This window comes from Mus musculus, chromosome 11 (genome assembly GCF_000001635.26).
Source record: "Mus musculus strain C57BL/6J chromosome 11, GRCm38.p6 C57BL/6J".
In the NCBI taxonomy this organism is placed as follows: Eukaryota; Metazoa; Chordata; class Mammalia; order Rodentia; family Muridae; genus Mus; species Mus musculus.
This window is the reverse complement of record NC_000077.6, coordinates 77,610,132-77,625,951: the sequence shown is the minus strand read 5'-3', so window position 1 is coordinate 77,625,951 and position 15,820 is coordinate 77,610,132. Positions and strand designations below refer to the sequence as shown.

General features: G+C 43.9%; 1 protein-coding gene across 1 annotated transcript in view; it reads left to right on the top strand.

The window, feature by feature from the left end:
• Positions 1–592: 592 nt before the first annotated feature.
• The window catches only part of Taok1 (TAO kinase 1), a 96,198-nt gene continuing 80,970 nt past the window's right edge, over positions 593–15,820 (top strand). The window contains exon 1 of the mRNA XM_030245837.1: positions 593–1,026. The gene's annotated coding sequence lies outside the window, so the exon portion shown is untranslated. The remainder of the gene's footprint in view (positions 1,027–15,820) is intronic.

Here is a 15,820-nt window from a genome sequence, read left to right as displayed (position 1 = left end):
CTGGTGCCTTTGGAGACCAAAAGAGGTTGTCGGATTCCTTAGAGTCAGAGTTATAGAGAGTTGTGAGCCTCCATGTGTGTGCTGGAAAACTCAAACCTGGGACCTCTGGAAAAACAGCCAGTGCGTTTAACTGGAGAGCCATCTCTCAGACTCCTTTGTGTGAAACCAGCCAGCAGTTCTACTCCTGAAATACCCAGATTCTTCTTTGCAAGCACAGCGAGTCTAAATACAAGGAAAGAACAGAGAACACAGGCAGACTTATTTTGTAAATCTCTTGGCCTTTGTACAGCTGCAAACACCTGACAGGTTGGCCAGCTTTCTAGGCTAGTATCTAGAGAAAGCATTGTTTACCGTATGAAAACCTTTCCACTGGGGCTAAGCAACCACTTTCTTGGTGATTCCAAAAAGTGCCAGTTTCTCCATCAACCCAACAATGAAGAGTGTATGTGGGGTGGAAGGGGAGGGTGGATATAGCGGTGATTCCACTTTGTACTATTGTTTTTAAAGGAGTCTGGCTGTAGGGAGCTCTCGCAGATGCCTTTATTGGCAGCTTCAACTCGTTGCTTTTGAGTTGCCATGGCAACCGGAAGCCAAACCCGGGTGGTGGTGGTGGTGGTGGTGGTGGTGGGGGACGGGAACTGTTTATTGGTGAGTGATAAGGAGCCAAATGAAAAGACAGTTCTTTGAGGGAAGCCTGGGGTTGTTGGGGGATGGAGCTGCGTGTTTATGTATTAGCATAGGGTAAATCCAGATGCCTCTCAGCACTATGGATACGCAAGCAGCTGAAAGCAGGGCAAACAGGAAGGCTACCTAGGAGCTTCCTGGCATGGTTTCTTCTTCTAATTGCCTGTAGCTCAGAGATCTGAGTGAATGACCAGGGGAGAGGTCTGATGCTAGCAACTGTTCAGCACAAACACGTTCTAAAGTATTAATGGTGCCCAGTAGGACCAGGAGGAGTCGGCGCGATCCTCTGAAAGCCAGGAAATAGCAGGAGCTGCCTGTACCTGGATAAAACCCACCTAGGAGGTGAGTGAGGTTTGCGTTTGAACTGAATTCCTGGGGACACAGCCATATGGCTTCTACCGACTGCCATCCTCCACACGGTATGTATGCCCCTCTTGGAGAGCAGCTAAAACCTACAGAAGGCTGTGCTCTCGCTGTTACCTAAAATCCCTCCCCCACGATCAGCTGGAACTCTTCGCTCAAGTCTCAGGGTCTCCCAGTTGATCTTTCTAGCCCGACTTCCTGCCCCAAGGCTAGGGTCCTCCTTCCCTTCTCCCTATCCACTTTCCCACATCTCTGATTTTTTTTTTCCCCTCCCTAGAGTAGGAGGCTCCAGGGGACCACAGCTGACTCCTCCAGCACACAGGATTGAGTCATCCCGCAGGCGTCAGAGCGGGTAGCAACAGCTCCGCTGATCTGTATGCAGCTCCAACTCCCTCTCCAGTTCAGAGTTTTGGAGCCGTCTTGTTCGAAAGTAAAGAACAGAACACAGATGGCTGGTAACAGGATCCCACAGGGGCCTCCTTTCCCACTGAGCTCATCCTGATAATCCTTTTACAGAAGAGAACATAACTGGTAAATGGAGAAAGGGAAGAAAAAGAGGAAAGCGTCTCCAGCGTCTCCAGGCTCTCTTCTGTAGGTCTTGATAGTAGGTCTCCCGGAAGGACTCTACTCTTTTAGATTTCCTAGCCAGATTCCCTTCTCCCTGAGCACTTCTTCCCCTTCACTTCTCCTATTTTCCATCCCAGTACACTGTTCTCTGTGCTTTATGTGTACCAGGCTATTTAAAAGAAAATTATTCTGGGAACCAAATCCAGGGCCTTGTACGAGTAGACTCACATGATCCTCCCACCTCAGCATCCCAAGTAGCTAGGACTGCAGGTATGAGCTACTACAAACAGCTGATTGCCTGTTACTAGCTGTCCGAGTCTAGATAATTAACTTCTGAGCTGGAAGTAAGGAATTTGACTCTCTCTCTCTCTCTCTGTCTAGAGATCTATCTATCTATCTATCTATCTATCTATCTATCTATCCATCTATCTATATCTTTACCAGTTGGCTTACAAATTAAGTTAGATAGCATCTGGAATGCAGTGACTCCTAACTGATTTCTTTGCTCCCTGTTGCTGTAAGTGCTAAGTCACTGTTTTCAGGGGGGGAAGTTTCCTACTAAGAAAGATACCATTTCTGTTCCAGGGGTGCCACCATGACTGTGAAAAGAAAAACTAACACTGCTTTTCTGTAACTTGGGAATTCTTAGTGAGGATTTTGCCTTTCTCTTTTTATCTGTATTTATTTATTCATTCCTCTGTGTGTGTGTGTGTGTGTGTGTGTGTACATGCATGCCACATCATGTCTGAAGAGGTCAGAGGACAGCTTTCAGGAATTTGTTCTCTCCTTCTATCACAGGTCCCAAGTATTGGAATCAACCCATTAGACTCAGTGGCATCTCATCAGCCCTAGCATGATGGACCTTCCTCTCTTCCTTCCTTCCTTTCTCTCTTCCTTCCTTCCTTTCTTTCTAGTTTTAAAAATTATTATTACTTTTTTACATCCATTTTTCCTGTGTATGTGGAGGAGTGCTGTGTACAGTGTCATGGGTATAGAGGTCTCAGGCCAGACTGTAGGAGTTGGCTCTCTCTCCTTACATTGGGCAGACCCTGAGTTTAATCCTTGGGGTTAATCAGGCTTGGCCACAGATGTCTCTATCCACTGTGCCCATGTTTTCCTTTCCTTCCTTCCTTCCTTCCTTCCTTCCTTCCTTCCTTTCTTTCTTTCTTAAAAAGGATTTATTTATTATTGATTTTATGTATGTGAGTACACTGTTGCTGTCTTCAGACACACCAGAAGAAGGCATCAGATCCCATTGCAGATGGTTGTGAGCCCCCATGTGGTTGCTGGGAATTGAACTCAGGACCTCTGGAAGAGCAGTCAGTGCTCTTAACCACTGAACCATCTCTCCAGCCCATGGTTTTCTTACAATGCTGCAGGCTAACTGTATTACTTGATTGAGTTGCCATCCCTCTTAAAGGATCTTCTTCACTTCGGGAAACAAGGAGGATTGGTTGAAGTCTGTGTAAACCACGGGTGACAAGTTAAGCCTAGGTTGGTATTGTCCTTGGCATCATTGAAACCAGAAGTGAGCTAGGTACTCACAGAGGCAGGTGGAGCTCTGTGAGTTCAAGGTCAGCCTGGTTAACAGTGAGTTCCAGGATACCCAGGGTTGTGCAGAGAAACCCTGACCTGAAAAATAAATAAAAATAAAAATAGAATGAGATAAAGAAGGAAAGAAAAAGAAAAAAAAATATCAGAACTGTTTGTGCTGTTAGGTCAAATGCCACTGTTCAATTTATGTGATTACCAAGGGCTCAGCAGACACAGGGCTGTGGCTGGATATGGTTCCTTTGTTCAGACAGTAAACATGCGCAGTGTCAACTATACTTGTGTGTTTTGCTCTAGTTGAAGCAAGAAAGAGGCTGCACCTCAGGACACTGCACCTCATTCTGTGGGACCAGGCACTCTCTGGTAACATGTTTTTCCTGTCTTTGTAACTGGTAATTAGGTTCTCAGCTGAGCTGTCAGGCATCCTGTCAGGTTTCACGAGCAGTCACTATCTGACAATTTACAACTTTGGGGTTTTCACAGCTGGAGTGTTCCCTCCCAGGAAACTGAAGTGTCCTCTCCTCTCACCACTGTTTAAAGAGCATGGTCTCAGAGGAAGGCCAGCTTTCTCTGGACATTATCTAGATTGCAAGCAAAGGAATCTTTGCATTTGTGGTTTGGTAATGATGTGGGAGTCATCAAAGCTAGAAAGTGGCATGGGAATATGAGAATGTGACACAGCATCCTCTTTCCTTTCCTTCCTCCCTTTCTTCTTCCTCTTCTTGTTTTTTTTTTTTTTTTTTTTTTTTTTTTTTTTTTTTTTTTTGGTTTTTCGAGACAGGGTTTCTCTGTATAGTCTTGGCTGTCCTGGAACTTTGTAGACCAGGCTGGCCTCGAACTCAGAAATCCACCTGTCTCCGCCTCCCAAGTGCTGGGATTAAAGGCGTGCGCCACCACCGCCCGGCCCTCTTCTTGTTTTTGAGACAGTCTTATGTAGGCCAGGCTGGCCTGGAACTGACTTTGCAGCCAAAGATGATTTTGAACTGCTGATCCTTCTGCCTCCACCTGTGCTAGGATTACAGCTACAAGCTGCCATAGCTGGTTTACAGAGAGCTGGAGATTAAACTCAGAGCTTCTTGCATGCTTTTTTTTTTTGTTTTGTTTTTGTTTTTCCGAGACAGGGTTTCTCTGTATGGCCCTGGCTATCCTTTGTAGACCAGGCTGGCCTCGAACTCAGAAATCCACCTGCCTCTGCCTCCCAAGTGCTAAGATTAAAGGCGTGCGTCACCACACCCAGCTGCTGCTTGCATGCTAAGAACTCTTCCAACTGAGCTATCTTCCCAACCCAAGACATTTCTTTCTTTGGAAGGGGTTTGTTTGGGATTTTTTAAAAAATTATTATTTTATTCTTGAGCATTCATATGTGTACATGTGCCGGGTGTGGTGGTGCATGCCTTTAATCCCAGCACTCGGGAGGCAGAGGCAGGCAGATTTCTGAGTTCAAGGCTAGCCTGGTCTACAAAGTGAGTTCCAGGACAGCCAGAGCTATAAAGAGAAACCCTGTCTCGAAAAACAAACACACACAAAAAATATGTGTACATGTATGTGTGTGTGTGTAGGCCAGAGTGTAGGCATGTTTTTGTATACTGTATAAAGTTTACCCTTGAGTTATTCAGAATTTTTTTAAAAATATTTATTTATTTAATATATGTGAGTACACTGTAGCTATCTTCAGACACAACATAAGAGGGCATCAGATCCCATTACAGACGGTTGTGAGCCACCAAGTGGTTGCTGGGAATTGAACTCAGGACCTCTGGAAGAGCAGACTGTACTCTTAGCCGCTGAGCCATCTCTCCAACCATTCTTGTGTTATTCAAATACTGATCTCTCTGCCCTCAAATCTTGTTTCAATCCAGGCACAACATTGTAATGCTTATATACCAAGAATCTCCTGTCTCAAGTTTGTGTAAACAATTCTTACCATTTATTCTCTACCTTGTCAATAAATGCTGATCACCCAATGGCTGGGCAGAATAGAGAATAGGGCAGGATGTCTGCCAACCGGAGGGAGGAGAAAGGGAAAGGGAAAGGGGGGGGGGGGCATGCAGATCAACTGGGAGATTTGGAACATGAGGAAAGAAAGGGTCTGGAGAGGGAACACGGAAACACACCTGACGCCCAGAGAGCCAGATCAATAATAATATGCAAACATTATGAGATGGGCCTGGGAGGCAGCCAGATTACCATAGAAGGCTAAGGTAGATCAATTAACTGCTCAGCTGTTGAAGTGCGGTTTTAGATAAATCTTGGTTTCTCTTTGTGGTTATTGGGTACTAGCATAAGGTAAAGAAATACAGCCACTGGCTTAATTCACTGTTTATATTTATATTATATATATAAAATTTACACCAGAGGTGGTTGACATCTGGTGTCTTTGTGAACGACTGTCCACTTTAGTTTTTGAGACAAGGTCTTTCACTGAAACACACACACAATATATATATAATTTGCATGCCCATATGCCCATACACACACACACACACAATCTATCTATCTATCTATCTATCTATCTATCTATCTATCTATCTATCTATATTCTGGAAGGTTGTCTTCTGACCAACACACAGGACCATAGCATTTGCATGCCCATATGCCCATACACACACACACACACACACACACACACACACACACACACACTATAGTCCTGTGTGTTGGTCAGAAGACAACCTTCCAGAATCAATTCTCTCTTCTCTTTCTACCATGTGGGCCTTGGGATTAAATCCGGGTGTTAGACTTGGCAGCAAGTGCCTTGCTCACCAAGCACTCTCTCTAGACCTTGTTTTGTTTCTTGAAATCAAGTCTCACTTCTGTAGCCCAGGCTGGCTTTAAACTCATCCTCCTCCTGTCTCAGCCTCCTGAGTGTTGTTGCTATAGGTGTGAAGCACAATGCTAGCTGGTGGAGTGTGTGTGTGTGTGTGTGTGTGTGTGTGTCCCCTCAGTGTTTGGGATGAATGTAGGTGGTGCGCTTGCTAGGCCAGTTCTCTGCTCTGCATCTCTGGCTTCAGCCAGGTGTTTTGAATGACAAAGCTGAAGAGAAAGAAAGTTCAAATAAAACCCTTGAGAGTTCATGGAGAATGGAAAAACCTTACCAGGGACAGTGATGTAACAGTGCTAGGAGCTGCAAAAGGAGGATTACTTGAGTCTGGGAGCTCTCAGGTCATCAGCCCCAGCAGCAGAGTGTGGTGTGTGTGTGTGTGAGTGTGTGTGTGTGTTTGAGGGGGGGTTTCAATCCTTCAGTTCTTTCCTGTCTAACTGTCTAGGTCAGAGTTGCTCAGATCAGCTTTGATGTTTATCCTGATCATGGTGCCAGTCAGACTGTCCCACTAAGCCAGTCATGCTACACATTCTTGTCTTCTCTAGCTGGAAACCATTGTCTTTCTTTCTGGTCACTGTACCTTAGTTTCTTCCTGGGAAGCAGCCCCTCCTCTATTCAGTCTATTTGGGGATGGTAATGTTGAATTTAGTGTGTTTCAGGAATGGAATGTATTTATTAGCATAGACCATGATGTCCAACGTCCCCCTAGGTCTGCCTCAAGAGTGGCAAGTGAGTCCTTCAGATTCAGTCAGGGCCAGTGGATGTCATAAGGTTTTCCCTGGCAGTTTGGAGAAATAATTTCTCTCCCTCTTTCCCTTGAGAGTTTCTAGTGTTGACAACAATAATGAAATAGTTAATTTTGTTCATTAATTAATGTTATTAATTAATCTAATTAATTATTAATCTAATTAATTTGTGTTTGTTAATTAAAGTTTATTGAGTGTTTATGCTGTATCATGCAGAGTTGGCAACACTGAGCTTATTTTATTGTGTTCACAATAACCATATTAAGTATGCATGATTATCATTCGATTTTAGAAATGAGGTAGAACTGAGGCAGAGAGAAAGAGAGAGAGAGAGAGATCTAGCCCAGAGCCTCACAAATGCTAAACATGTCATCTACCATTGAACTTTCTTGCCAACCTGGCACAGGAAACTTGACTAAATTGTCAAGGGTCTGACAGCATGCTAGCTGTCAAACGCATTTTCACAGGCTTGAGAAGTCATAAGGACTGGATTTTCTGCTTCCTCTGGCTGTAAACTCCCAAGCCAGAGGAGCACACTGGGAGACGTGTCCTGGACTCTCAACTAGATCATTTAAACTCTGTAACTGCCAACCCAGCCTTCACTTTGACCCTCTTTTTATTTCCCTTGTGAAAGTCTCATGCAATGCGCCTTGCCTTCTTGAACTCAGACTTCTGATCTTGTCACTATTGCCCAAATTCTTGGATTATGGCTGTATACTACCATGCCTTGGTTGATGAAGTGTTGAGACTTAAACCCAGGACATTTTGTGGGCAAGCCTTAGAGCTCTTTCCCACATTTATGTGTAAGTATGTACGTATGTATGTATGTATGTACATACGTATGTATGTATGTATGTATGTATGGTGTATATTGGTATATGCATGGAGGACAGAGGTTAAGGTTGGGTTAAGGTTGGGTATCTTCCTTAATTACTCTCTACCTTTTGTTTTTTGTCTTTTGAGACAGGGTCTCTACATAGTTTGGCTGTCCTAGAAGTCACCATGTAAACTGGGCTGGCCTGGAACTTAAAGCAATTCACCTGCCTCTGCCTCCCAAGTGTTAGAGGTAAAGGCATGCTTTACCAAGCCCAGCTTTTAAGAGTTAATGAATTAACTGACTAGTTATTTACTCCTGCAGGACCCCAGCTCAGGTGTTCACACTCACTCAGCAAATACTTTACTATCATTTTGCCCACTGAGCACAATGCCCCAACCTCTTCCCACCTAAAAGTGACTTAAAAGCACCTATAAACCGAAACATTCTTATTTTCCTTAAGCTGTTTTGTGTCTGGTTTTGTGTTATTCAGAACCAAAGCGTTTTCTTTCTCATGAGGCTGCAGTCTCTGGATAGGACTCCTGTCTTACTCACCTCCCCTCCAGAGCCTGGCTGTAATGGAGATAGCTGACATTCAGTGAGTACTTGCCTGAGTACTCACTGACTTGACTGAGTGAGTTCAGTCATTGTCCATGATGTGCTAGGAGCTGGGGTGGGTGTAGAAAGTGGGAATCGAACCGAGAGCATGAGTGTGAGGGAGAGAAGGGTCTGGGAAGTGAGTAGAATCGTAAGTTCTAGGCAAACGTGGGCTCCCGTGCTTGAGTCCTCAGACACTGCTGTTACCTTGGTATCATGTGTTTGACCTGTGGGTGTTTCTGGGTGCCTGCACATGCCAGAGATTTTCAGGGCTGTCTGAGGTTCTAAGAATGGTTAGAATGTCGTCTCTGTGGGATGGACATGCCACAGTTACAACTGTCACATGAATCATGTGTTTTCTAGGAGATGTCTCTGTGAAACGTGAAGTCTCAAAAGTATATCCTGAGGCTGGAGATGTGGCTCAGCAATTTACAGCACTGGTTTTTTCTCGAGAGGACTTGGGTTTTATTCTCAGCACCCACATGGCAGCTCTCAACTGTCTGTAACTGTAGTTTCAGGGGAATCCTTTGGCCTCTGTGGGTACTACATGTAGGTGGTTCACAGACATACATGTAGACAAACTTGCATAGACACAGAATTAAAATAAAATTATATACACACACATAAATATTGTCAGATGATGGATTTTGCATGCTTTTAATTCCAGCATTGGGGAGGTAGAGGCAGGGAGGCAGGTGGATCTCTGTGAGTTTGAGGCCAGCTTGTTTTACAGAGTGAGTTCCAGGACAGCCAAGGCTATACAGAGAAAACCTGTCTCAACAACAACAACAACAATAATAATAAATCTTGCTGTGTGAGCCTGCCTTGTCTATTTCCTTTCACCTGATGACATAGGTTTCTTTATATTCTTTTCTACCTGGCATGTCACAGAGCTGCATCGTGTGGCTTCACCAACATCACTTGTATTTTGTAGTGAACATCTGTTGTTTCTGTCTGTCCTGTATTTCTCTCTCTCTCTCTCTCTCTCTTTTTTTCTGGCAAAAGTATCCTACATTCCTTTTGGGAATTTCCTTTCTATCATTCTGAGTTCTTTTTCTTTTTCTTTTCTTTTCTTTTCTTTTTTTTTAAAGATTTATTTATTTATTTATTTATTTTATGTATGTGAGTGCACTGTAGCTGTGAGCCTTCGTGTGGCTGTTGGGAATTGAATTTTATTTATTTATTTTTGGGGAAAATTTTTTTTAATTACGTATTTTCTTCATTTACATTTCCAATGCTATCCCAAAAGTCCCCCATACCCTCCCGCCCCCTGGGAATTGAATTTTAGGACCTCTGCTTACTCCAGTTAACCCCACTTGCTTTGGTTGTCTCAGTCCCTCCTCCTTCCAGCCCAAAGATTTATTTATTATTATCTTCAGATGCACTAGAAGAGGGCATCAGATCTCATTACGGGTGGTTGTGAGCCACCTATGTGGTTGCTGGGAATTGGAACTCAGGGCTTCTGGAAGAGCAGTCAGTGCTCTTAACCACTGAACCATCTCTCCAGCCTTCTTTTTGGTTTTGAGACAGGGTTTCTCTGTATAGCCCTGGCTGTCCTGGAACTCGCTCTGTAGACCAGGCTGTTCTTGAACTCTCATAACCACCTGCCTCTGTCTCCCTAGTGCTGGGATTAAAGGCAGCACCAAGCATACTTTTGAACTCCTCCTTTGGCCTCCATCTCCAGAATCCTGGAATTACGGCCATGCACTACAATACCAGGCTGCACAGCCACCATCAAACAAAATCAGAAGATGTCTTAATAGTTCAGTATTAGCACTTAGTTAAAAAACAAAACAAAACAAAACAAAAGAAAAAACAATAGCTGGGTGTGGTGGCACAGGTCTTTAATCCCAGCATTTGGGAGGCAGAGGCCAGTGGAGTGAGTTCCAGGTTGTCAGGGCTACAAGAGAAAACCTGTCTCAAAAAAAAAAAAAAAAAAAAACCAAACCAACCAAACAAACAAAACCACCTACCAACAATAACAAAATCCTCAGGCAAACATGGCGGTGGTGTGCTTGACATCTTAGCAATGGAACTGGGGGGGCAGGGGGATGAGAAATTTGAGGTTGGGCTGGGGGTGTATTTCAGTTGGTAGGATGCTGCCTAGCAGGGACAACGCTTTGCGTTTTGATTCCTCAGTACACATTTATGATTGCAGCACTTGGGCAGTGGAGACAGGAGGCTCCGAGGGTCAGGGATTTTCTCAAGGTCATCCCTGAGTTCACAACCAACTCAAAGCCAGTCTGAGCAACAAGAGACTATCTTAAACAAACAACTAAACAAAGCCCAAAGATGATTTCGGGTGGTAAGCCATTGGCTTTTCTGTGGTTTGAATGCCAGCTGCTTCTGTTTCATAACCCGTTGTGGTACAATGCTGGTAAGAATTCACATAGCTTTTTGTTTTTTAATCTTAGCAGATGCCAGGCAAAGAAAAGCCATGACAAAAATCACCAATTGGTCTTGAAGATACATTCCAACAAAGCCTCTCAGTCCACAAACATGCCGCTCAACCTCTCCCATCCTCACAGATGTCCCAGACAATCCCAGTTGTAAGACACTGATCATGGCACGCCTGCCAGTGGGGCAGTGTCAGAACAGTGGGATAAATATTTAGCCCCTTACACAGAGGCAATAAAAGCTAACCATGTCAGACATTTTCCATGGGTTAAGCATAGTGCTAGGCTAAGCATTTTCTATGTTATTTGATTTAATGCTCCTGTAAATGTCTGAGGGGTTAATGCCAAATCCGTTTCTTCAGTGGTACTTCAGATGGCTCTCAGTGTCTTGTGCACATCAAGCAAGCATTTCACTAACGATCTGTGGCTATGATCCTCACCTAATTCTATTTCACAGATGGTGAGATTTATGCTCAGTATAGTTATTTTAATGATGCAAAGTGACATGGTAACTGACAGTGGCTGATGCAGCTGGGACTCCCAAGTCAATAGTATGCTTTGTGTTTGTTTGTTTGTCTGTTTGTTTAGAGACGGGGTTTCTTTGTGTAGCTCTTGCTGTCCTGGAACTATGAAGATCAGGCTGGCCTCAAACTCACAGAGATCTGCTTGCCTCTGCCTCCTGAGTGCTGGGATCAAAGGCGTGCACCATCACTGTCAAATCAGTGTTTTAAATGGCTGCTCTTTTCTATCCACTGCTGAATTTCTTCAAGGCTGGGTTTCTTTTAGGTAGCTGCTTTAACTTATTTATGGCTTGGTGCAAAAGCTTATCTGATACTTGATACTGCAAGCTTTCCAGGTCAGGACTTTCTCAGACTGAATTTCATTCTACCATCCTTTGGTGCCTTGATCCAACACTCAGTTGTCCTTGTGGTTTAAAATGGAAGACTTTGTTCCTTCCACATGCAGAATATTTTTAAAAGATTGCATCCCTCCAGTATTCTCTACCTGTGTCTCTTTTCAATCCCTCCGTCCTTCCTTCTCTCCTTTTCTGCAATTTCTGGAATCAAACCTGTGATTTTGAGCATAAGACTGGTGTTTTAAAGACATGTTCATGACCTGCATCCCATTCTAGGAGAACATAGAGCTTAAGAAGTAACTTTAGGGGCTGGAGATGTGGCTCAGTGGTTAAGAGCACCACTTGCTTGCTCTTCCAGAGGACCCAAGCTCAATTCACAACTGACCCACATGGTAGCTTACAACTGTCTGTAACTGCAGTCCCAGCGCACCCAACCCTCTCACATAGACACACATGCAGACAAAACACCAATGCATATCAATAAAAACAAATAAGCCATTAAGAAAAGAAAAAAGTAGCTCTGAAGCCAGGATTCTCTGTGAGTTTGAGACCAGTCTGATCTACACAAGTAGTTCCAGGACAGCCAGAGCTACATAGTGAAATCCTGTCTTGAAAAAAACCAAACCAAACAAACCAGGAAACCACCATTCCCTCACCCAAAGTAACTCTGTCCGTGCTCAACCCGTGAAACTGCTTCTATCATTGGCACATCCATCTAAAACCCAGTTGGAGTGAAGAGGAACAGCCACAGTGCAATCCTCCTGCGTCAGCCTCCCAAGTGCTAGGAGCAGTAGGCAGGAGGCATCATATCACATGCCAATAAATATTTGTTGAATTGAGGTCACCATGACTGTGTCCTTTACCAGGTCACAATACTGAAGAGTTTCCTTGGCTAGATACTTATGTTTTTCAGTGACCTGATGACACACTGACAAGCTATCTTTTCCACACACAGATATATGTATGACAACAACTAAAGGAACATGACGCATACTTGGGCATCTCTGACACATACCAGAAATGTATATATCATGCATATCTTTGGTCAATAGTAGTTGACAATACAATATGATAGTGTGCTTTGGATTTATTTATCCTAGGTTCAGATTCTAGCTCTGCCCTTATCTACCAGCTGCACAATTTGGAGTATATAAAGTAAGTTTTTGGTACCTTGGCTACTTGTAAGTGGAAGTATTAATGTTGCTTGCGTTTTGTCACTTTGAGAATAAGTTTTATATCAAGATGAAAACATTGGTATTAATAGTTTTTCCTCCAATAATTTTCTGGCTTCAGTTTATAGATTCAAAGGAAACCTAGTTGAGATATGAAAAGTACTTTCAAGTGAGATGACATTTAAGTTGAATTTTGTAGGGCATTAATGAATTAGAGAAGGCTTAGGAATTTGATCTATACTCTGGCAACAGCATATTAATAGTTAATACTATAGTAATAGGTCAAGATGGTGAGAACTCCTTTTTTGTTTGTTTGTTTTGAGAATCTGAGTTCCATTCTCAGCCCTAAGCAACTTGAAACAGCTTGTGCTAGGGAAATGGGGAGGAGTGGAGCTATCTGTCATGGCTGAGGTGGAGGTTGAATATAAGAGTGGGGTAGTGGCAGACACAAAATATAAAACTACCAGATGGGAGCCAGCCATGGAGGTGCACATCTTCATTTTAGTACGTTGAAGTTTGGGGCAGGAGGATGGCCACAACTTTGATGTTAGCCTGCCTAGGATGTGTAATGAGTTCAAGGTCAACCCAAGGTACTTTATGGAGACCCCGTATCAAAAACCTAAAACCAGTCTGGAGCAAATATAGCTCCAGGGAATCTGAGCTTGTTCATAACTCCAGCCTTAGGGTGTTCTGAAGTCTCTGGCCTCTACAGGGATCCTTACTCACATGCATACACCCACCACCACAGACCCACCCCACCCACCCCACCCCACCCACCACCACCACAGACCCACCCCACCCCACCCCACCCCACCCACCACCATCACAGACCCACCCCACCCCACCCCACCCCACCCCACCCACCACCATCACAGACCCACCCCACCCCACCCCACCCCACCCCACCCACCACCATCACAGACCCACCCCACCCCACCCCACCCCATCCCACCCACCACCACCACAGACCCACCCCACCCACCTTCACTGACCCACCCTCACTCCCCCTCCACCATCACCCCCACCCTACCTACCATCACACACACACACACACACACACACACACACACACACATACCCAGCCACACCCATCTACCTACACCCACTCAATTGAAGAATAAAAAGAACAACACTTGAGAGACAGAGGTGGGAGAATCTCAGTAAGCTTGGGGTCAACCTGGTATACATTTTGAGCTCCAGGATATCCAGGGGTACACAGAGAGACCTTGACTCAAAAACAGATAAATAATAAGTACATATAAATCAGTCAATTAACCAAACAATCCTTCAACATAGTTTTATAAATAGCATCCACACAACATTCTTCCCCGCCCCCCACCCCCAGACAGGGTTTCTCTGTGTAGCCCTGGCTGTCCTGGAACTCACTTTGTAGACCAGGCTGGCCTCGAACTCAGAAATCTGCCTGCCTCTGCCTCCCAAGTGCTGGGATTAAAGGCGTGAGCCACCACCGCCCAACACAACATTCTGACAAAGATAAGAGTATCTTAAATACAATCAAGTCTTTAGATTTAACTGCTAATTTCCAGGAAATTTGCGCTTTGAAGCAAATGTGAATGATATCATGAGGATATAGTTAAGTCCAGAACGTAGACAAATTCTTTAGAATATTCTCTCCCTCCCTCTTTCCTTCCCTCTCTCCCTCCCTCCCTCCCTCCATCCCTCTCTGCCTGCCTGTCTTTCTGAGACAGGTTCCCACATTAGCTCAGGCTGTCCTTGAACTTGAAGCAATCCTCCTGCCTCAGCCTCCTGAGTGCTGGGACTGAGTATGAGCTATGGCTCCCGGCATTGTGATCTCATTTCTTCAGCAAGTAAATGTCAAACAAACAATGGAAAAGACAAAAAGACAAACTAAGCAGGCAGAAGTGTCAGGGAACTTTCTGTACAAGAAAAGAAGAAGAAGGTGAAGCTTTTATTAATCAAGTGTCAAGTGAGTCATGTTCAGATCCCAATTTAGATAAATGAACTGTCAAAGATATTTTGGAAATTATTGAGATAGGTGACCATGGATCAAATATTAAAGCTATTAAAATTTTAGACAAACTGTATAAAGATGTTGTAACAAAGCCAGAGAGTGGTGGCACAGGTCTTTAATCCCAGCACTTGGGAGTCAGAGGCAGTGAGGTCTCTAAGTTCAAGGCCAGCCTGTTCTACAGAATGAGTTCTAGGACAGCCAGGGCTACATAGACAAAACAAACAAACAAACAAACAAACAAGAAAAAAAGAAAAGACAAAGAAAGAATGGTAAATAGAAAACAGATAAATAAATTAGATGTTCTGAGATGCCTGGGAGCCTATAATACTAAAACGCCTGGGCTGCAAGAGAACTCCTTTCATGTAAATGAACAAAAAAGATTGCAAATAGATAAAGTCAGATGACAGGCACAGAGATTACTATTCTATAATAATTCTCCTGTTTCTGTTTGAAGTTTCCCATAAAAATACTATGGGAGGGTTCGAATCTCTTTCTAGTCTTATATATGAAACAACCAGGAGGCAGGGAACAGTGCGTGTGCGTGTGTGTGTGTGTGTGTGTGTGTGTGTGTGTGTCCTGGTGTTGGAACTCAGATTTTCCATATGATGAGCAAATGTATTACTATAGCTCCAGGCTGTGGGAAAAAACTCTTATGGTGACAGACCAAAGTTAGAGATACACATATTTTAAGTGTTAGGTGGAGGAGGAGGGGCCCTGTTTGGAAAGGAAGATAGAAAGAAAACTGCTTTTTTTTGAGGGGCTTTGAAAAGGCAAGGAGGGATAGTTTCAAGAAGGAAGTGTCAGCTATGTCAAATGTCGTAGATTACAGGAAGAAAAGGATTAAATGTTTTCACCAGATAGAGCAACCAGGGTCAATATGATCAGGTTTCAGTAGCCAAGGTTGGCCTGGAACTCAATCCTCCTGCCTCAGCCTCCCAAGTGGTAAGATTACAGTCATGTGTTACCACCCAGCTAATCCACAATTCTGTATATGTATGCACATGTGTTTGGAAGCTTGTACTTACGGATGCTTGATGCTAAACATCCCCACTGGGAGACCAGGCTGGCCTTGAACTCACAGATGTCTACCTGCCTCTGCCTCTCTATTGCTGGGTCTGAAGGTATGAGGCACCATGCCTGGCAGCTCTCCATTTTAAAAGAAAATATGTATTTTTAGTATGTGGGTGTATGATGTGTGTATGTAGGCATGAACATTGCAATGCAGAGATATGGAGATCAGAGGAGAACTTTGTGGAATCA